Source organism: Heterodontus francisci, unplaced genomic scaffold (assembly GCF_036365525.1).
Source record: "Heterodontus francisci isolate sHetFra1 unplaced genomic scaffold, sHetFra1.hap1 HAP1_SCAFFOLD_61, whole genome shotgun sequence".
Lineage (NCBI taxonomy): Eukaryota > Metazoa > Chordata > Chondrichthyes > Heterodontiformes > Heterodontidae > Heterodontus > Heterodontus francisci.
The window spans coordinates 5,782,270-5,804,847 of NW_027141441.1; positions in this window are offsets into that span (position 1 = coordinate 5,782,270).

The window sequence follows — 22,578 nt, forward strand, 5'->3', positions numbered from 1 at the left end:
TTTGTTTATTCACCTCCTGTGTGGGACCTTACCAAAGGAAAATACAAATACCACACATCCACTGGTTCTCCTTTATCTGTTCTATAGGTAACATCCTCAAAAATCTCAACAGGTTTTTCAAACCTGTTTTCCTTTTCATAAATCTATGTTGACTCTGCCCAATCATGTCATCATTTTCGAACTGTCTAGTTATCACATCCTTTATAATTGGCATATTCTTCTCCATGCTGCTATTGTACACTTTCAATTACTCAGATATAGGTGTTCACCTGCACATCAGAGCTGACGACAAGCTGTTCAACTTGGCAAGACAGTGCGCCAAGACCAAAGTGGGTAAATTCCTAGTCTGTGAGTTGCTATTTGCTGATGATGCTGTGCTGACATCCCATAATGAAGTTCAGTCACAGCAGCTTGTAGATCGGTTCTCCTTGGCCTGCAAAGAGTTTGGACTGACAATCAGCATCAGGAAGATGAAAGTTACGGGCCAGGACGTAGAGACTCCACTTTCCATCAACATCGACAACCTCACTTTGGAGGTTGTCAACAGCTTCACATACCTTCAATCAACAATCACCAGCAATCTGTCCCTTGATGCTGAAATTAGCACCAGGATTGTCAATGCTGCAGCTGTCATGTCAAAGTTGAGAAGACAAGTGTGAACCGACAGCAAACTGACCGAAAATACAAAGCTCCACGTGTACCAGGCTTGTGTTCTCAGCACCCTCCTTTATAGTAGAGAAGCATCAACAACTTATACAAGCCAAAAAAAGCGGCTGAACAGCTTCCACCTACACTGCCTCAGATGGATACTGGGCATCTCCTGGCAGGACAGAGTGCCGAATGCGGAAGTACACCAGCGTGCAGGGATCCGCAGCATGTTTGCCCTCTTGAGTCAGCGGTGACTCTGTTGACTGGGCCAAATGGATGACGGTCACATTGCCAAAAACATGCTCTATGGTGAGCTTGCCATCAGCATGAGATCAACAGGTCAGGGACAAAAATCAAGTCCTTTGGAGAGGTTTGAGTTAATTCAGGAGAGTGGGCATGGATTTATCAATGGGAGTTCATGCTTGACGAATCTAACTGCATTTGTTGATAAACTATCTGAGAATACTGATGAAGGGAATGCAGTGGATGTTGTTTATATGGATATTACGAAAGCATTTTATAAAGTACCACATAAAAGGGTGGTTAACAAAATTGGGGTTCATGGATTAGGAGGGTCAGTGTCCATTTGGATAGTAAATTGTTTTAAAGACTGAAAACAGCGAGTCATATTAAATGGTTCTTGGTCAGACCGGAGGATAGTCGACAGTGGTGTTCCCCAAGGGTCAGTGCCAGAACCACTGCTTTTTTTGCTCAAGGTAAGTGACTTGGATCTTGGAATACAGAGTAGAATCTCAAAATAAGCCGATGACACCAAACTTGGAGGAGTGGCAAACAGTGAGGATGATATGAACTGCCTGCAACAGGACAGTGATAGGCTAGCAGAATGGGCAGACAGGTGGCAGCTGGAATTTAATAGTGACAAGTGAGAGGTGATGTATTTTGGCATAAGGAATAGGGAGAGGCAATATATACTTAATGGCACAGTTATAAAGAGTGTTCTGGAATAGAGGGACTTGGGGTTCATGTGCACCGATCTTTGAAGGTGGCAAGCCATATTGCGAGAGTGGTTAGCAAAGCATATGGGATCTTGGGCTTTATAAATAGAGGCATTGAGTACAAAAGCAGGGAAGTTATGCTGAACCATTATAAAACTCTGGTTAGGCCCCAATTGGAGTGTTGCTTCCAGTTCTGCTCAGCAGACTTTAGAAAGAATGTGAGGGTCCTTGAGAGGAAGCAGAGGCGATTTACCAGAATGGATCCAGGGATGGGGGATTTTAGTTACAAGGTTAGGTTGGAAAAGCTAGGATTATTCTGCCTATATCAAAGGAGATTGAGTGGAGAATTGATAGAGGTGTATAACACCTCTAGAGAACAGGCCATCCTGGACTGGGTATTGTGTAATGAGAAAGGATTAGTTAACAATCTTGTTGTGTGGGGTCCCTTGGGGAAGTGCGCCCATAATATGATAAAATTCTTCATTAAGATGGAGAGTGAGAGAGTTGATTCCGAGACTCGGGACCTGAATCTAAACAAAGGAAACTATGAAGGTATGAGGCGGGAGTTGGCTATGATAGATTGGGGAACGTTACTTAAAGGGTTGACAGTGGATAGGCAATGGCTAGCATTTAAAGAGCGCATGGATGAATTACAACAATTGTTCATTCCTGTCTGTGTAAAAGTAAAACAGGAAGGGTGGCTCAACTGTGGCTCACAAAAGAAATTAAGGAAAGTATTAGATCCAAGGAGGAGAAATATAAAATGGCCAGAACAAGCAGCAAACCTGAAGATTGTGAGCAGTTTGGAATTTAGCAGAGGAGGACAAAAGGATTGATTAAGAAGGGGGAAATAGAGTATGAGAGTAAGCTAGCAGAGAACATAAAAACTGACTGTTAAAGCTTCTATAGATATGTGTAGAGAAAAAGATTAGTGAAGACAAATGTGGGCCCCTTACAGTCAGAAACGGGAGAATTTATAATGGGGAACAAAGAAATGGCAGACCAATTAAATACATACTTTGGATCTGTCTTCACAAAGGAGGATACAAATTATCTCCCAGAAATGTTGGGGAACATAGGGTCTAGTGAGAAGGTGGAGAAGGGTCTAGGAGATGGAGCCTTTCAGTGCAGCAGCTTTTTCGGGAGCAGAGTGTGAGCGAGTGAGCAGCTGGGAAAGTCAGTTTGAAAGTAAATTTAATTTCCTTTTGTTTTTCGGCAGAGGCCAGGGGGCTGCTGGGGAAGTAAAACACTATATATTTGGGCGGTTTCTGAACCCGAGACACCACACTTGTAGTGTCTCCCACCCGCCCTCCTGCCCTAACCAAAAAAAAAGGACTCGGTGGGGTGTTTATAAGGTAAGGCTTTTTCGATTTCTCTGGTTTTATTGTGATTGGTAAAAACTTTACGTTCGTTTTTCATTTAACTAAGTTTAAATTTAAGATTAAAAATGGCAGGATATCTCAGACCCGTATCATGCTCCTCTTGCTCAATGTGGGAGCTCAGGGACATGGCTGATGACCCTGACTCCTTCACGTGCAGGAAGTGTGTCCAGCTGCAGCTCTTGTTAGACCGCATGACGGCTCTCGAGCTGCGGATGGACTCACTTTGGAGCATGCGCGATGCTGAGGAGGTCGTGGATAGCACGTTGAGTGAATTGGTCACACCGAATTTAGGATTGCTGAGGGAGAAAGGGAATGGGTGACCAAAAGGCAGAGAAAGAGCAGGAAGGCAGCGCAGGAGTCCCCTGCGGTCATCTCCCTCCAAAACAAGTATCCATTTTTGGATACTGTTGAGGGAGATGGCTCACCAGGGGAAGGCAGCAGTAGCCAGGTCCATGGCACCGTGGCTGGCTCTGCTGTTCAGAAGGGCGGGATAAAGAGTGGAAGGGCGATAGTCGTAGGGGATTCGATTGTAAGGGGAGTAGATAGGCGGTTCTGTGGTCGAAAACGAGGCTCCCGAATGGTATGTTGCCTCCCAGGTGCACGGGTCAGGGACGTCTCAGATCGGCTGCAGAACATTCTAAAGGGGGAGGGTGAACAGCTAGTTGTCATTGTGCACATAGGCACTAATGATACAGGTAAAAAACGGGATGAGGTCCTACAAGCAGAGTTTAGGGAGTTAGGAGCCAAGTTAAAAAGTAGGACCTCAGAGGTAGTAATCTCAGGGTTACTACCAGTGCCACGTGATAGTCAGAGTAAAAATGAAAGAATAGTCAGGATGAATGCGTGGCTTGAGAGATGGTGCAGGAAGGAGGGGTTCAGATTTTTGGGACATTGGGACCGGTTCTGTGGGAGGTGGGACTATTACAAATTGGACGGTCTACACCTGGGCCGGACTGGAACCAATGTCCTTGGAGGTGCTTTTGCTAACGCTGTTGGGGAGGGTTTAAACTAATGTGGCAGGGGGATGGGAACCAATTGAGGTCAGTTGACAGTAAGGAGGTAGTAACAAAAGCCTGTAAGGAACTAGATAATGAAGTCAGTGTGACTAAGGGGAAGAGCAGGCAAGGAGCAGATGATGAATATAAAGGGACTGGTGGTCTGAGGTGCATTTGTTTTAATGCAAGAAGTGTAGTAGGTAAGGCAGATGAACTTAGGGCTTGGATTAGTACCTGGGAGTATGATGTTATTGCTATTACTGAGACTTGGTTGAGGGAAGGGCATGATTGGCAACTAAATATCCCAGGATATCGATGCTTCAGGCGGGATAGAGAGGGAGGTATAAGGGGTGGAGGAGTTGCATTACTGGTCAAAGAGGATATCACAGCTGTGCAGAAGGAGGGCACTATGGAGGACTCCAGCAGTGAGGCAATATGGACAGAACACAGAAATAGGAAGGGTGCGGTAACAATGTTGGGGCTGTACTACAGGCCTCCCAACAGCGAGCGTGAGATAGAGGTACAAATATGTAAACAGATTATGGAAAGATGTAGGAGCAACAGGGTGGTGGTGATAGGAGATTTTAATTTTCCCAACATTGACTGGGATTCGCTTAGTGTTAGAGGTCCAGATGGAGCAGAATTTGTAAGGAGCATCCAGGAGGGTTTTCTAGAGCAGTATGTAAATAGTCCAACTCGGGAAGGGGCCATACTGGACCTGGTGTTGGGGAATGAGCCCGGCCAGGTTGTTGAAGTTTCAGTAGAGGACTACTTTGGGAATAGTGATCACAATTCTGTAAGCTTTAAAATACTCATGGACAAAGACGAGAGTGGTCCTAAAGGAAGAGTGCTAAATTGGGGGAAGGCCAACTATACCAAAATTCGGCAGGAGCTGGGAAATGTAGATTGGGAGCAGCTGTTTGAAGGTAAATCCACATGTGATATGTGGGAGGCTTTTAAAGAGAGGTTGATTAGCGCGCAGGAGAGACATGTTCCTGTGAAAATGAGGGATAGAAATGGCAAGATTAGGGAACCATGGATGACAGGTGAAATTGTGAGACTAGCTAAGAGGAAAAAGGAAGCATACATAAGGTCTAGGCGGCTGATGAAAGACGAAGCTTTGAAAGAATATCGGGAATGTAGGACCAATCTGAAACGAGGAATTAAGAGGGCTAAAAGGGGTCATGAAATATCTTTAGCAAACAGGGTTAAGGAAAATCCCAAAGCCTTTTATTCATATATGAGGAGAAAGAGGGTAACTAGAGAAAGGATTGGCCCACTAAAGGACAAAGGAGGAATGTTATGCTTGGACTCAGAGAAAATGGGTGAGATTCTAAACGAGTACTTTGCATCGGTATTCACCGAGGAGAGGGACATGACGGATGTTGAGGTTAGGAACAGATGTTTGATTACTCTAGGTCAAGTCGGCATAAGGAGGGAGGAAGTGTTGGGTATTCTAAAGGGCATTAAGGTGGACAAGTCCCCAGGTCCGGATGGGATCTATCCCAGGTTACTGAGGGAAGCGAGAGAGGAAATAGCTGGGGCCTTAACAGATATCTTTGCAGCATCCTTAAACACGGGTGAGGTCCCGGATGACTGGAGAATTGCTAATGTTGTTCCCTTGTTTAAGAAGGGTAGCAGGGATAATCCAGGTAATTATAGACCGGTGAGCCTGACGTCAGTGGTAGGGAAGCTGCTGGAGAAGATACTGAGGGATAGGATCTATTCCCATTTGGAAGAAAATGGGCTTATCAGTGATAGGCAACATGGTTTTGTGCAGGGAAGGTCATGTCTTACCAACTTAATAGAATTCTTTGAGGAAGTGACAAAGTTGATTGATGAGGGAAGGGCTGTCGATGTCATATACATGGACTTCAGTAAGGCGTTTGATAAGGTTCCCCATGGCAGGCTGATGGAGAAAGTGAAGGCGCTTGGGGTCCAAGGTGTACTAGCTAGATGGATAAAGAACTGGCTGGGCAACAGGAGACAGAGAGTAGCAGTAGAAGGGAGTTTCTCAAAATGGAGACGTGTGACCAGTGGTGTTCCACAGGGATCCGTGCTGGGACCACTGTTGTTTGTGATATACATTAATGATTTGGAGGAAAGTATAAGTGGACTGATTAGCAAGTTTGCAGACGACACTAAGATTGGTGGAGTAGCAGATAGTGAAGGGGACTGTCAGAGAATACAGCAGAATATAGATAGATTGGAAAGTTGGGCAGAGAAATGGCAGATGGAGTTCAATCAGGGCAAATGCGAGGTGATGCATTTTGGAAGATCCAATTCAAGAGTGAACTATACAGTAAATGGAAAAGTCCTGGGGAGAATTGATGTCCAGAGAGATTTGGGTGTTCAGGTCCACTGTTCCCTGAAGGTGGCAACGCAGGTAAATAGAGTGGTCAAGAAGGCATACGGCATGCTTTCCTTCATCGGACGGGGCATTGAGTACAAGAGTTGGCAGGTCATGTTACAGTTGTATAGGACTTTGGTTCGGCCACATTTGGAATACTGCGTACAGTTCTGGTCGCCACATTATCAAAAGAATGTGGATGCTTTGGAGAGGGTGCAGAGGAGGTTCACCAGGATGTTGCCTGGTATGGAGGGCGCTAGCTATGAAGAGAGGTTGAGCAGATTAGGATTATTTTCATTAGAAAGACGGAGGTTGAGGGGGGACCTGATTGAGGTGTACAAAATCATGAGAGGTATCGACAGGGTGGATAGCAAGTGGCTTTTTCCCAGAGTGGGGGTTTCAATTACTAGAGGACACGAGTTCAAAGTGAAAGGGGAAAAGTTTAGGGGGGATTTGAGTGGAAAGTTATTTACGCAGACGGTGGTGGGCACCTGGAACGCATTGCCAGCGGAGGTGGTAGATGCGGGCACGATGGAGTATTTTAAGATGTATCTAGACAGATACATGAATGGGCAGGAAGAAAAGAGATACAGAACCTTAGAAAATAGGCGACATGTTTAGAGAGAGTATCTGGATCGGCGCAGGCTTGGAGGGCCGAAGGGCCTGTTCCTGTGCTGTAATTATCTTTGTTCTTTGTTCTTGTTCTAGGAACTGGATGAAATCAGTATTAGTAGGGAATGTTTGGGAAATTGATGGGATTGAAGGCCGATAAATCCCCAGGGCCTGATAATCTACATCCCAGAGTACTTAAGGAAGTGGTCCTTGAAATAGCAGATGCATTTCTGGTCTTTTTTCAAACTTCGCTCGACTCACGAACAGTTCCAATGGATTGGACGGTAGTTAATGTAACTCCACTATTTAAAAAAAGAGGCAGAAAGAAAACAGCGAATTACATACCGGTTAGCCTGACATCAGTCGTGGGGAAAATGCTGGAGTCCATTATAAAAGATGTAATAGCAGAGTGCAATAATAACTCGTCTCCACTCCTCGTATTTCTAAATCCCACACATTCACTAAAATGTGAACAATTATTTCCTGTTGTGTCTCTCTCAGACTTGTAAACTTCACTGTATTGGAGTGAGCTGACATCTACTGGCGGGAAGCAAGAACTGCAATCAAGCAGCAGAAACTCCACAGTCTGTCAGGGTTAAAGAAACATTGCAATGTGAGGATACAGCGAAGTGGTTTGATTGGGTAGATGGAGACATGATTCCACTTGTGGTGGTGTCTGAAGCAAAGGCCAGAAATACAAAATTGTCATTAATAAAAGAAATGAGGAATTCATGAAAAATGTAGTAACGTAGTGAATGGTTAGAATGTGGACAGAATAGAAAGTGAGATTGGATGGACAGAATCAGTCTGAAAGGATGGCTGAAACAAAAGGTGAGTGCCCTGAAACGTTAACTGTGTTTCTCACAGCACAGATGCTGCCAGAGCTGCTGAACATTTCCAGCACTTTCTGTTTTTATTTCAGCATTTGCAGGATGTTGCTTTGATCTGAAAAAAAATGGATGATTGGCTGGGGGGTTCCAGTTAAATTCCACAGCAGCTGATAAAGCCTGACTTGTCAGTGGCTCGTTGGTCTAGGGGTATGATTCTCGCTTAGGGAGAATAGTTAATTAGCATGCGAGAGATCCTGGGTTCAAGTCCCGGACGAACCCTGGTCTACTAGCATTTTTAGATTAAGGTTATCTATTGGTTTCAGCCTTGCAGAAGGTGGAATTGACTTCCATACGGAGCTGGCTTGAGGACCAGACAACTGGATTCAAAGACCTTGTCGACAAAATTGCAATTAACTAAATGTACAGAAAGCCAAGTGGGAATATAAAGTTGTTGCTGTAATTGTGACCTGACTCCAAAAACAACAGGACTGGGTTCTGGACTGGAATGGAATGGAATTCTTCAGTGTTTCTGTTGTTTGGCTTGCATTGACTCATCGATTTTCTTGTTTTTCACTTTGTCGATGCCTTTGAATAATTGTGGATCCTTCTTCAGGGTGTCTTCTTTCACCAGGTCGTTCTGACCTCCGATGATGTTGATTGTTATCAGCTTCAATTCGCTGATAGTTTTGGAAGTGAGCAGATTTCCTTTGCTTGAATCTACAACATGGAACTCAGTCTGACATGTGGACCCATGGGAGGATTTGAATGCCATCCCTGCGTTGGAGTTGCATCCATCCAATAAGAGACCGAGTAGAAGTGACAGTTCTGTCAGTCGAATATGAGACTTTTAATGGCAGGGTTGTGAGTTTGAGTGCCATTCTGTTTTTCCCTTTTTTAAGGCTTCATGAGCAGAGAGTACAGGGAGTGTTTGAAATGAGCAAGTCTCGCTTTGATTCAGGACTCTTACCTCTCAGCAGCATCTCACTATGAAAGATTGAATTTGATCTCATTTCATTCTCAGCTCGGGGTCTGTGCGGCTCAGTGGCACTTCTGGCTGTCTCCCGCTTCACAATCCATCAGTACTGAGAAAGCAATGGGGAATATTACTCACATGTTGTGTTCTTTAATTTTTTGGAAAACTTGAATGTATGTATTTTCTTCCAAAACAAGGACACCAAGCCACTGCTAATGTAGAGCTGAAATAGCTCAGTTGGGAGAGGGTTACATTGAAGATCTTGAGGTCCCTGGTTCAATCCCGGGTTTCAGCAATTTTGCTTCCTTATGCGTCCCTTGCCTTGGTTCTGATTTTCCGGTTGCACAATTTACTTTGAAATTATTTACCAAGCACCAGTGGATTGAATTTGAGAAACAACACAGAGTCATTTACAGCACAGAAGGTGGTCGTTTGGCCTATCACGTCCATGCTGGCTCTCCCCGGAGCACTCTAGTCAGTTCCACTCACCAGCTCGGTCCCTTTCCTCCTGCAAGTTTCTTTCCTTCAAGTATCCATCTAATTTCCTTTTCAAATCATTGATTGTCTCTGCTTCCACCACACTCGTGGGCCAAGACATTACCACCCACAGCATAAAAAATTCCACCTCATCAAGGATGGGAAATACTTATATCATCTATATTTGCTTATTCTCTCTTTCTATGAGAATAGACTGACAGACAACATGAAAGGAAACCCAAAAATCTTCGAGCAGCATGTAAATGATAAGTGGGTAGTAAGAGGTTGAGTCGGGCCTATGAGGGACAAAAAGGATAATATAAGCTTAGAGGTGCAGGGCAATGTTAATCTACTTAATGAGTACTTTGTATCAGTGATCACTAAGGAAGTGGAATTTGACAAAATATCAGTCGAAGTGAAGAGAGTAGAGGCAATGGAGAGAGTACAAATTAGGAGAGGGAGGTTCTAAAAAGGCTGGCTGTGCTTAGGGAACATAAATCACCTGGTCCGGATGGCTCACATCCCAGGTTGCGAAAGGAAATGCGGATGCAGATAACGGAAGGGCTTGCTATAATCTTCCAATCTTCCCTGGATACGGGGGAGGTGCCAGAGGATTAAACAGTGGCAAATGCGACACCCTTACTCAAGAAAGGGTATAAGGACAGTCCGGGTAACTACAGGCTAGTTAGATTAACAGCAGCGGTGGGTAAGGTTTTGGAAAGAATAATCAGGGTAAAAAATCAACAGTCACTTGGAGAGGTTTGAGTTAATTAAGGAGAGTGAGCATGGATTTATAAAAGGAGTTCATGCTTGACTAATCTAACTGCATTTTTTGATGAACTAACAGAGCAGGTTGATGAAGGGAATGCAGTGGATGTTGTTTATATTGATTTTAAGGAAGCGTTTGACAAGGTACCACATAAAAGGGCGGTTAACAAAATTGAGGTTCGTGGTATAGGAGGGTCAGTGTCCAATTGGATAGAAAATTGGTTTAAGGACAGAAAACAGGGAGTCTTATGAAATGATTCTTTGTCAGACTGGAGGATAGTCGACAGAGGTGTTCCGCAAGGGTCAGTGCTAGAACCACTGCTTTTTTTGCTAAAGATAAATGACTTGGATCTTGGAATATTGAGTAGAATCTCAAAATATCCCGATGACAACAAACTTGGAGGAGTGGCAAACAGTGAGGATGATATGAACTGCCTGCAACAGGACAATGATAGGCTAGCAGAATGGGCAGACAGGTGGCAGATGGAATTTAATAGTGACAAGTGTGAGGTGATGTATTTTGGCATAAGGGATAGGGAGAGGCGATATTTACTTAATGGCACAGTTCTAAAGTATGTGTTGGAATAGAGGGACTTGGGGTTCATGTGCATCAATCTTTGAAGGTGGCAAGACATATTGCGAGAGTGGTTAGCAAAGCATATGGGATCTTGGGCTTGAAAAAAAGAGGCATTGAGTACAAAGCAGGGAAGTTATGCTGAACCATTATAAAGCTCTAGTTAGGCCCCAGTTGGAGTGTTGCTTCCAGTTTTGCTTACCACACTTAAGAAAGAATGTGAGCGTCCTTGAGAGGATGCAGAGGAAATTCACCAGAATGGATCCAGGGATGGAGGATTTTAGTTACAAGGTTAGGTTGGAAAAGCTAGGGTTGTTCTACCTGCATCAAAGGAGAGTGAGGGGGGAATTGATAGATGTGTTTTCGGCTATGACAGTTTTAAATAAATTGGCAAGGGAACATTGTTCCCGTTAACTATTGGTACAAGGACTAGGGGACACAGATTAAAGGTTTTGGACAGGAGGTACGGGGGAATGTGCGCAAGAGCTTTTTTACACTGATTGGTGATAATCTGTAACGCGCTGCCCAAGAGGGCGGTGGAAATGGAGACAATCGAGGATTACAAAAGGAATTTGAATGGGCACTTGAAGGAAATAATTTTACAGGGCTATGGGGATCGAGCAGACAAGTAATAACTCGTCTCCACTCCTAGTATTTCTAAATCCCACACATTCACTATAATGTGAACAATTCTTTCCTGTTGTGTCTCTCTCAGATTTGTAAACTTCACTGTATTGGAGTGAAGTGACATCTACTGGCAAGAAACAAGAACTGCCGTGATGAGATCAGCCATGATTGTATTGAACGGCAGAGCAGGCTCGAGTGGCTGACTTGCCGACTCCGGCTCCTCGTTCTTATGTTCATAGAATCATGCAGCACAGAAGGAGGCCATTCGGCCCCATTGTGCCTCTGATGACTCTCTGACAAAAAGATGCAATGAGTCCAACCCCCTGCCTATTTCCCCATAATCCTGGAGAATTTCACTTTGAAATATTTGTCCAATTCCTTTATGAAAGTTATAATTGAATCTGTTTCCACCACCCTGTCAGACAATTCATTCCAAATCCGAATCAGTTACTGGGTAAAAAGATCTCTCCTCACCTCCCCTTGACATTTTTGGCCAATTATTTTAAATCTGTGTCCTCTGGTTACTGACCCCCAGGACAGTGGAAACAGTTTCTCCCTCTCTACCCTATGAAAATCCTTCATGATTCTGAACACCTCTATTAAATCTTCCCTTAACCTTCTCTACTCTGAGGAGAACAATCCCAGCTTCACCAGCCTGTCCAGAGAACTGACACCCCTCATCTCTGGTATCATTCTAGTAAATCTCCTCTGAACTGTCTCAGAAGCTTTGATGTCCTTTCTAAAGCCTGGTGCCCAGAACTGGGCACATTACTCGAGCTGAGATCGAGCCAGCGACGCCCACATCCCACGAACGAATAAAAAAACGCTCCCGAACCAGTCCCCAATTCTTAAGCATTTATCGACGCTCCCTGCCCAGTCCCCAAATATTATTCATTTAGAAACGCTCCCTGCCCAGTCTCCAACTCTTATTCAATTATCGACACTCCCTGCCCAGTCCCCAATTCTTATCCAATTACAGACGCTCCCTGACCAGTACCCAAATCTTATTCATTTAGAGACGCTCCCTGCCCAGTCCCAAATTCTTATCCATTTATGGACGCCGTTTCTGGAAGCCTCACCGGGAAAAGCTTCACCACCGCCATCCGCAGGGATACAGATGGGATTGTTCCATCTTATTGTGGCCCTGAGGCCCTGCTCCAGCTGTGTGAGCCCGCAAAGTCTTCTCGCACTTTGTGAATATCCCGCTCCAACTCCGAACCCGCAGCTCGAGCTGCTGACAAAGCTCCCTACCGCGCCTGCGCGCCCCGCTCCTGTCACAGAAAGGGCGGATTCTAGGCCGCTGAGCATTCTGGGTATCACACCTGTCATTAATGCTATTCTTTCAGCTGAAATGTTTTATTACGTACATTTCATGACCTGGAATCGTCGTGAGTGTTTTCTTTTGCACCTGTCAGTGCCTGGGAGGATGGAGTCAGCTTCACTTTGCAGACATGAGTTTCTGGTGTGAGAAAGTGGTGTTTAACTCAGTATATTTCAGTTTTTGGTCTGTGACTGTGGGTATTATTCAGTACTTGTTTGTTTCTGCTATTGCTCTGTGAGTTTCACCACATATCTTTCAACAACTTGTATGTGAGCATCAGCTTTTGTCTATATCTATCAGTTTCTGAGAAGTGAGAAAGGGTTTGATTCTATCCCTATCAGTTTCTGTTACATGCATGTGTCTTTAATCTGCACCTCCTCTGAGTGTGTCTTCGTCTCTGTACTTGTAGGTGAGTATGTGTTTTGCTTTGTATCTCTCAGTCTTTGAAGTGTGAGCCTGGGTTTGTACATAATTTCCTTTGTACCTTGCAGTTGGGATATGAAAGAAAGATTTTTACACGTTACCTGCCAACTGCTGCTACGTGACTGTGGGTTTCACACTGTATCTGTCAATTTCTTGTCTGGTAATGCGAAGTTTACAGTGTACCTGTCAGTTTCTTGTATGTGAGTGTTGATTTCACTCTGAAAAGAATCATAGATCATAGAATAGTTACAGAACAAAAGGAAGCCATTCAGCTCATTGTACTTGTGCTGCTTCTATGCACGAGCAACACAGCTCATGCCACAGACTCATGTATTCCATGAAAACATGCAATTTTTCCACTTCAGATAATTATCTTATACCATTTTGAAAGCCATGGTTGAATCAGCCTCCATCACACGCTCAAGCAGTGCATATCAGATCTTAACCACTCGCTGTGCAAAAGAAGTTTTTCCTCATGTTGCCTTTGGTTCTTTTGCCATTCACCTTAAATCGGTGTCCTCAGGTTACAGAGCCGTGAATAATATTCCCCATTGCTTTCTCAGCACTGATGGATTGTGAAGCAGGAGACAGCCAGAAGTCCCACTGAGCCGCACTGACCCCGAGCTGGGAATGAAATGAGATGAAGTTCACTCTTTCACAGCGAGATGCTGCAGAGAGATGAGTCCCGAATCAAAGTGAGACTTTCTCATACTTTTGCAGAATTTCATTTCAAACACTCCTTGTACTCTCTGCTAATGAAGCCTTAAAAAAGGGAAAAACAAAATGGCACTCAAACTCACCACCCTGAAATTAAAAGTTTAATGTTTGACTGACTGAACTGTCACTTCTACTCGGTCTCTTATTGGATGGATGCAACTGTATTCTCCAACGCAGGGGTGGCATTCAAATCCACCCATGGGTCCACATGTCAGACTGAGTTCCATGTTGTGGACTCAAGCAAAGGAAATCTGTTCAGTTCCAAAACTATCAGTGAGTTGAAGCTCATTACGATCATCATCATCATCAGAGGTCAGAACTACCTGGTGAAAGAGACAATCTGAAGAAGGATCCACAATTATTCAAAGGCATCGACAAAGTGAAAAACAGGAAAATCGATGAGTCAATGCAAGCCAAACAACAGAAACACTGAAGAATTCCATTCCATTCCAGTCCAGAACCCAGTCCTGTTGTTTTTGGAGTCAGGTCACAATTACTGCAACAACTTTATATTCCCACTTGGCTATCTGTACATTTAGTTAATCAAGCTCTTTGAATCCAGCTCTCTGGTCCTCAAGCAGGCTCCATATGGAAATCAATTCCGCCTTCTGCAAGGCTGAAACCAATCAATGACCTGAAACTGAAAATGCCAAAGAAGAAGGACTTGTCCAGGATTTGAACCCAGGATCTCTCACACATTAATTAATCACTCACCCTAAGCAAGGATTATACCCCTAGATCAACATGCCACTGATATCAGAGCTTCCTTTTAGCTCCTGTGGAATTTCACTGGCAGCCAAAGCCGACCATCCATTTTTTTTTCAGAGCAAAGCAACATCTTGCAAATTCTGAAATAAAAGCAGAAAGTGTTGGAAATGTTCAGAAACTCTGGCAGCATCTGTGGAGAGAGAAACAGAGTTCACCTTTCAGGGCGTTTACCTTTTGTTTGAGCCATCCTTTCACACTGCTTCTGTCCACCCATTCTCACTTTCTATTTTATCTAGATTCCACCCACTCACTACCGAAATACATTTATCATGAATTCCTCATATCTTTTAATAATGACAATTTTATATTTCTGGCCTTTGCTTTGGACTCCACCACAAGTGGAATCATGTCTCCACCAACCCACTCAAACCCATTCACTATTTCCTCACATTGCAATGTGTCTTTCACCCTGACAGACGATGGAATTTCTGCTGCTTGATTGCAGTTCTTGCTTCCTGCCAGTAGATGTCACCTCACTCCAGTACAGTGAAGGTGACAAATCTGAGAGCACACAACAAGAAGTAATTGTTCACGTTGTTCATTGTTCAGTGAACAGGTCCCTCTATTCCTGCACACTCTTTAGAACTGTGCCATTAAGTATATATTGCCTCTCCCTATTCTTTCTTTTGTCTTTTGGGCCTCCTTATCTCGAGAGACAATGGATACGCGCCTGGAGGTGGTCAGTGGTTTGTGAAGCAGCGCCTGGAGTGGCTAAAAAGGCCAATTCTGGAGTGACAGGCTCTTCCACAGGTGCTGCAGAGAAATTTGTTTGTTGGGGCTGTTGCACAGTTGGCTCTCCCCTTGCGCCTCTGTCTTTTTTCCTGCCAACTACTAAGTCTCTTCGACTCGCCACAATTTAGCCCTGTCTTTATGGCTGCCCGCCAGCTCTGGCGAATGCTGACAACTGACTCCCACGACTTGTGATCAATGTCACACGATTTCATGTCGCGTTTGCAGACGTCTTTATAACGGAGACATGGACGGCCGGTGGGTCTGATACCAGTGGCGAGCTCACTGTACAATGTGTCTTTGGGGATCCTGCCATCTTCCATGCGGCTCACATGGCCAAGCCATCTCAAGCGCCGCTGACTCAGTAGTGTGTATAAGCTGGGGATGTTGGCCACTTCAAGGACTTCTGTGTTGGAGATATAGTCCTGCCACCTGATGCCAAGTATTCTCCGAAGGCAGCGAAGATGGAATGAATTGAGACGTCGCTCTTGGCTGGCATACGTTGTCCAGGCCTCGCTGCCGTAGAGCAAGGTACTGAGGACACAGGCCTGATACACTCGGACTTTTGTGTTCCGTGTCAGTGCGCCATTTTCCCACACTCTCTTGGCCAGTCTGGACATAGCAGTGGAAGCCTTACCCATGCGCTTGTTGATTTCTGCATCTAGAGACAGGTTACTGGTGATAGTTGAGCCTAGGTAGGTGAACTCTTGAACCACTTCCAGAGCGTGGTCGCCAATATTGATGGATGGAGCATTTCTGACATCCTGCCCCATGATGTTCGTTTTCTTGAGGCTGATGGTTAGGCCAAATTCATTGCAGGCAGACGCAAACCTGTCGATGAGACTCTGCAGGCATTCTTCAGTGTGAGATGTTAAAGCAGCATCGTCAGCAAAGAGGAGTTCTCTGATGAGGACTTTCCGTATTACTTCTGCTAAAATGCATCACCTCACACTAGTCACTATTAAAATCCATCTGCACCTGTCTGCCCATTCTGCTAGCCTATCACTGTCTTGTTGCAGGTGGTTCATTTCATCCTCACTGTTTGCCACTTCTCCAAGTTTGGTGTCATCGGCATATTTTGAGATTCTACTCGATATTCCAAGATCCAAGTCATTTATCTGTCGCAAGTAAAAAGCAGTGGTTCCAAACGTGACCCTTGGGGAACAGCACTGTCGACAACCTTCCAGTCTGAGAATGAATCATTTATTACGACTTGCTGTTTTCAGTCCTTAAGCCAATTTTCTATCCAATTGGACACTGACCCTCCTATTCCATGAACCTCAATGTTGTTAATCATCCTTTTATGTGTCGTTTCTTAAAATCCATATAAACAACATCCACTGCATTCCCTTCATAAACCTTCTCTGTTAGTTCATCAAAAAATGCAGTTAGATTAGTCAAGCATGAACTCCCATTTATAAATCCATGCTCACTCTCCTTAATTAACTCAAACCTCTCCAAGTGACTGTTGATTTTTTCCCTGATTGTTCTTTCTAAAACCTTACCCACCACTGCTGTTAATCTAACTGGCCTGTAGTTCGCCGGACTGTCCTTACACCCTTTCTTGAATAAGGGTGTCACATTTGCAACTGTTTAATACTCTGACACCTCCCCCGTATCCAGGGAAGATTGGAAGATTATAGCAAGCCTTTCTGTTGTCTGCATCCACATTTCCTTTCGCAATCTGGGATGAAAGCCATCCGGACCAGGTAATTTATCTTCCTGAAGCATAACCAGCCTTTTCAGTACCTCCCTCTCTCAATTTGTACCCTCTCCATTGCCTCTACACTCTCCACTTCTCCTGATATTTTGTCAAATTCCACTTCCTTAGTGATCATTGATACAAGGTACTTATTAATTAGATTAACATTGCCCTGCAGCTCTAAGTATATATTACCCTCTTTGTCCCTAATGGGGCCCACTTCACCGCTGACTACCTGCTTATTATTTATATACTGCTCGAAGATTTTTGGGTTCCCTTTCATGTTGACTGCCATTCTATTCTCGTAGAGACAGGGAATAAGCTAAATATAGAAGATATAAATATTTCCCATCCTTGGGTGAGGTGGAATTTTTTTATGCTGTGAGTGGTAATGTCCTGACCCACGAGTGTGGTGGAAGTAGAGACAATCAATGATTTGAAAAAGAAATTGGCTGGATACCTGAAGCAAAGGAACTTGCAGGTGGAAAGGGATCGAGCAGGTGAGTGGAACTGAGTAGCTGGCTCCGATAATTGCTGCAGTCACTGCGATCCCCCTTAATTTTGTACAAGGTGACAATGTTTGCATCACGCATGTTTTGAGCCCTTGTTGAGCTCGACTATGGTGGGCTCACTGTCCACTTCCTCCATGACAGGGAAGTCTGGAATGGCACTGAGAGCTACTTCAATGACAATGTTCTCCGTTATGTCGAGTTCAAGATAATGCTCCACTCACCTTTCCATCTGCTTGTTAGGTTCAGTGATGATCACCCCTCTCTTTGTCTTCAAAAGGTGCTGATTTAGTTACTACTGGGCCCATTGCTTTCTTAATTCCTTCAAACATAGCATCCCCGGATTCATCAGCAGAGTTTTAACCAGTATTGATTGGTGCAGTGCCGAGCAGTCTGCAGAGACTTGATTCTGGCAGCTCTGAGAGCATTTAGATGTTGTTTGCTGGGGACTTGTTTGTAGTCCATGAGGGCTCTCCTCTTAGTTGCAGTAACTGACTCCATTTCAGTCCAATAAGCCTCAAACCAGTCAGCACTCCTCCCATCTCTTTTAAAATACACAGTGAGTGCAGAGTTATAGATGGTGGTGTGCAGATGATTCCACATTGACACTGCACTGAGGCCTTGAGCATTGTTGTCTGAAAGAGCCTGATCGAGGATGTTGAGGAACTCCTGGGTCCTTTCTGGATCAGTGGTTCGGCAAGTGTTGATCAGAAGACGAGCTTTTATCATGGATGGATGAAGCTTCCTTGGCTGAAGCCTGACCTTGTTACACACCAGGGAGTGATCTGTGTCACAGTCAGCGCTGTGATAGCTGCGAGTGATGAGGACACTGCTGAGGGTGTTATGTCTGGTGAAGATAAGGTCTAGCTGGTGCCAATGGCATGATCTCGGATGTCTCCAGGACACCTTGTAGCACAGCTTGACCTGGAAGTAGCTGTTCATCACACAGAATCCATGGTGACAGCATAGCTCCAGCAACCTCTGCCCATTTTCATTCATCTTGCCAATCCCCTGGTGCCCTATGCACATTGGCAAAGCTGAGTAGTCAGTACCCAAGCTTGTGTTGAAGTCTCCTAGAAGGTACAGTCCCTCAGTGCTGGGAATTCTACTGATGGCAGTGTCAAGTGTCACATAGAATTGATCCTTGACATCTGGGGTGGAGGTGAGTGTCGGGACATAGATGCACATGAGATTAACTGGGCCCACACTTGTTGACAAGTGAAGAGTAAGAATTCTCTCTGAGCCTACTGTGGGTGGTTCACTCATTTGAAGTGGCGTGTATTTTACTGTGAAACCCACTCCATGCTCACGAGTTGCCTCTTGGGCTTTCCCCTGCCAGAAGAAGGTGTAGTGTTTCTCTTTGAGGGATCCACTTTGAACGAGTCTAGTTTCTTGCAGCATAGCAATGTCCACATTGAGCATTGTGAGTTCCTTATCGATCACAGCTGTCTTGTGTGTGTCATCAACCTGCAGAAGGTTGTCGGTGAGGCCAGGACACATGGTCCTCACATTCCAGCTTGTGATGCGAAGGACTGGTGTCTTCTTTGTTGAGTTTGTTTTTCTTGGTGCATAGATTATCAATCCGTCTGTTGAGAGATGACTCTCCAAGCTCCAAGCACCCATTGAAGCAAGCAGGTCGTGGCTTCACAGCACCTAACTGACTGGGGGCTGCCCAGCTTGGAGTGAATGGTAGCTATCCAATGAGACACTAAGAGCTCTCCCACTGTCCGAAGTAACCCCTGGCGCTCATACTCTACACCAATTGAATGAGAGCTTATAATCAGTAACTGTTTATTCCCGGGTTGTGCTCATGTTTAACCACGAAGCTGGAGTGTCCTCTCTAGGGCACAGGCCTGGGCAAACAGTATGGAGACCCTGAGCATCAGGACCCCCTCTCAGCATTGCTCGTATTGTCCAAAGGAAAGGAAAAACCAGTACTGTTTGTTACCAGTTCTGTTGTAGGAGTTGCTGGAAAACTGCCTGATAAGTCACAGGTAACCGCCCCCAGGACTCCACTCCGGATTTACTGTCCAGGTTTACTGCCTCAGCCTTCTTATTTATTTATTTAGAGATACAGTACTGAAACAGGTCCTTCCAGCCCACCGAGTCTGTACCAACCATCAACCACCCATTTATACTAATCCTACATTAATCCCATATTCCTGCCACATCCCCTCAATTCCCCTACCTACACGAGGGGCAATTTACAATGGCCAATTTACCTGTCAACCTGCAAGTCTTTGGCTGTGGGAGGAAACCAGAGCACCCGGCAGAAACCCACGCAGTCACAGGGAGAACTTGTAAACTCTGCACAGGCAGTACCCAGAATCGAACGCGGGTCACTAGAGGTGTGAGGCTGCGGTGCTAACCACTGCGCCACTGTGTCTTCTCCAGACACCCCTTGAGAAGTGAGACTTTTTGCCCAGAGATGGGGCTCTGTTTCTTGGCATCAGGATGGAACCACACACCAGTGGGCCTGTATAACATGCACAAGGATATCACACACTGCCCCATCTCTGGTACAGATCAGAGTCAGACACTGAACAGATTGCAACCCACAAGGACATCACAACCTTCCCGCTCTCTGGGACAGGTCAGTGTGATACACCAAACAAACAGCACCCCACAGGGACCTCATAAATGCCACGTCCCTGTGACAGATCAAGGTCAGACACTGCAAATATTGCAACCACAGGAACATCACAAATTGCCCCATCCCTCGGACAGCTCGGGGTCTGACATTGAACATATTGCAACAACAAGGACATTACTGTATTACTCCCTCCATTCTGAAAAACAAGCATTCACCCTACTTTTTACCCTGCAGCCAATTTTGGATCCACACTGCCACTGCCCCTTTAATCCCATCTGCTTGAATTTTGTTAGCAAGTCATAGAGAGATGCAAAACTGAAACAGGCCCTACGGCCCACTGAGTCTGTGCTGACCAACCACCACCCATTTATAGTAATCCTACACCATAATCCCATATTCCCTACCACATACCCACCATTCTCTTACCTACACTAGGAGCAATTTACAACAGCCAATTTACCTATCAACCTGCAGTCTTTGCTTGTGGGAGGAAACCGGAGCACCCAGCAGAAACACACACAGTCACAGGGAGAACTTGCAAACTCTGCACAGGCAGTACCCAGAACTAAACCTGGGTTGCGAGAGCTGTGAGGTTGCAGTGCCAACCACTGTGCCATTGTGCTGCCCCAAGTCTAGTTTATTGTACCTTTTCAAACACAATTTTGACGTCCAGACACGTACCATTAACCTCACCACCCTCGTCAACTCTCTCTGCAACTTCATCAAAGAAATTAATTCATTAATTATTTCAGACACAATCTTCTGTTAACCAATCTGTACTGGCTGTCATTTATCAGCCCATGTTCTACCAAGTGACAGTTAATTTCCTCCTGGATAATTGTCTCTGAAAGTTTCCCCACCACCGACATTAGACTAATTGGTCTGTAGTTCCTGGGTTTATCTCTCTTTTTAAACAGGGCTATAATATTCACAACCCTTGCAGACTTATCTTTTAATTCTGGAAAGTCTATTGTAGACAATCACTTTGGGCATGACTTTAACCAATTAAAGCAACAGGATACTTGATTAATAAGTCCAGAACTTTTATTGAGAGTAAAATAGTACTTAATAATTGAAAGTAAAATTATACTTAACAAACTTGGGGAATATAACTTTACAGCTCTGGGGACTGGTCGAGCTTGGTCTCAGAGTGTCACGGTCCTCTTTGTCCAGTCTAGATCCCTCGTCAGATGGAGAACTTGGTTGATGATCTGATTCTTTACCCCTGAGATCTTCTAGTGTTCCTGCACACTGAAACCTTACAAGATCCCTACTTTTAACCCCTGGATGGCCATCACACCACCATGTAAAATAATAATTGGTCCTAGCTGTTGCTAGGTACATTTAATTGGTTCTTAATAATGTCTTCCACTAACAGTCACCTGTCCTCAGAATCTCAGACATGAGTACAATGGAGTGGTTTCACACTGTCTCCCAATCTGATCTGAAACAAGTTTCCTGTTCATTAAATCTAGACTCTTGAAGGTCACGATGTACCATAGCATGGGTTTTATCAGGGGTCCGAGAAAGGTCCATTGTTTGAATACATTTAGCTGAAACTGTCCTTTCCCACACAGACACAGAAACTCACAGTAATTAGATTGAACTAACTTTAAATGAAAACCCATTCTCTCTAAAATGTTTATTGATTCATTAATTGTAACTCAATCAAGGTTCATTACTTTTACAATCATCTGTTTCAGGATGGGTAGCTACTCATTAATTATACAGGATATAAACGTTAGTACTGAACACAAAATGGTTCCTTTGGTCATGTGTTCATTATAAAATGGCTTTCTTAACGTTGTTAGTTATGACAATGGATACATGATAAAAATGGTCAAGTTAAACTGAGATCGAACTACCCAAGCTTACCGCCATCATCCAGTCCTCTGGCATCATTCCCATATTCAAGGAGGATTGAAAGATTGTGGTTCGAGTCTCTGCTATTTCCACCCTGACTTCCCTCAGCAACCCAGGATGCAGCCCATCCAGACCGGGTGACTTTTCTACTGTGAGCACTGCAAACCTTGTAATTGTCTCCTCTTTAACTATTTTCATCCCCTCCAAATTCTCCACTTCCTCCTCCTTTACTGTGACATTTGCAGCACCCGTTTGTTTTGTGATGACAGATGAAATGTACTTAATTAGTACCTCAGCCACCCCCTCTGCCTCCACAGGATCTCCTTATTGACCCACCCTTTCATTGACTGTCCATATGTTGGTAAAAGACTTCAGTGTTCCCTGTTATGTGACCTGCTAATCTTTTCTCATACATTCTCTTGCTGATCTCATTTCCTTTTTCAGCTCTCCTCTGTACTTTCTGGATTCTGCTTGTTTCTCTACTGCAGATGAATCCTCTCATGATTTCTCAGTGAATGGTTTTTGAACTATTTTGTAAAAGGATTTAGTTTTGTAAATTTCTCCCTCGCTCCCCTCATGGTCAGGCAGAAAGTTTAACTGCTGTGTTTTCAAACAGCAACAGCTTTATTTGAAAAGCCATTGGGACAGGATTCCGGGTTTTAATCCAGTCACAAATCTGGTTCTGATGTCTTGTGGCTCCAGCTGTCACATGACGTGTCAGAGGATGACCTCATAATTGACCCAGTCATGGAGCTGTGGGT